Below are 985 nucleotides of genomic sequence, written 5' to 3'. Positions count from 1 at the left end.
CCATTTAATACATCAGAAAAAGCCATTTTGCGTTTGCAAATGGCCTGATTCTTCAGACCAGCCTTCTTGCAACTGCAATGAAAGTTCGTACATCTTGCACGTAGGCAGAGCTTTTAAGGAGAAATTAAATAGTTCCAACGTTGCACAAAAATGAAGTGCTTCAAACAAACACATACTTTGCATGCACAGAGAAGAGGTGGAATATATGTAAGACTGAAGACACAGGTGAAATGAGAAATAGATTGACGGCTTCGCTGCCAAGTTTTATACGCCATTTCTTCAGTGCAATACAAGAAAGCACCAAACAGTTTAACAAAGTTGTCAATTGGTTTCATAGTCTATTCCCTTTGTTTAGTGCTGTGAAAGGAAGAGCCGAATTCCAAAATTGATCAATGATGTTTCAGAAATTTCCCAAAGGGAATACCAAGCTGAGTGTTAAAAACTGCATTTACTCACAGGCTTTGAGCAGGAAACACTGAAATGCTATTAAAGTGCAATATCCAAGGGAACACTGACTCTGTCAAAGATGATCCAAATGGAATTGATGAAAAGTCCCAATTACAAACAACAGAATCAAAATAGGGTGAGGGGACACCCGGATTAGAACCAGGGACCTCTTGATCTGCAGTCAAATGCTCTACCACTGAGCTATATCCCCAACTTTTCAGTAAAATCAGAATGACAAAATATCAGTACATCATGAAAGAGTGTGAGGATCATACTAAGTTGTGCCAGAAAGTACAACCTTGAAACTGTGGAACAGGAGAAGTAGTCCTTAATATTATTTATTAAAGGAAAACTGGATCATTTAAAAAACAGATTTATTTGTTTCATTGTATTTTATTTGAATAGGCAGTGGTACATAGGACCAATGCCTCTACATACAATGATTGTTTTGAAACATTCTTAAAGGGGAAGAGGTTTTTATGGGACATCTTATCATTTGAGGATTGGTTACCACAATCACGGAGATGGTGACGAAGTA

At 37.6% G+C, this 985-nt stretch overlaps 1 non-coding gene across 1 annotated transcript; it reads right to left on the bottom strand.

Moving 5' to 3' along the window:
- Positions 1-586: 586 nt before the first annotated feature.
- Positions 587-658, bottom strand: TRNAC-GCA (transfer RNA cysteine (anticodon GCA)). Its single transcript has one exon. It is a non-coding gene; the product is annotated as a tRNA-Cys (tRNA).
- Between the last annotated feature and the right edge of the window lie 327 nt (positions 659-985).

The sequence above is a fragment of the Lissotriton helveticus genome, chromosome 1_2, assembly GCF_964261635.1.
Source record: "Lissotriton helveticus chromosome 1_2, aLisHel1.1, whole genome shotgun sequence".
In the NCBI taxonomy this organism is placed as follows: domain Eukaryota; kingdom Metazoa; phylum Chordata; class Amphibia; order Caudata; family Salamandridae; genus Lissotriton; species Lissotriton helveticus.
The sequence above is the reverse complement of the archived record's forward strand: the minus strand, read 5'-3'. Positions and strand labels throughout refer to the sequence as shown.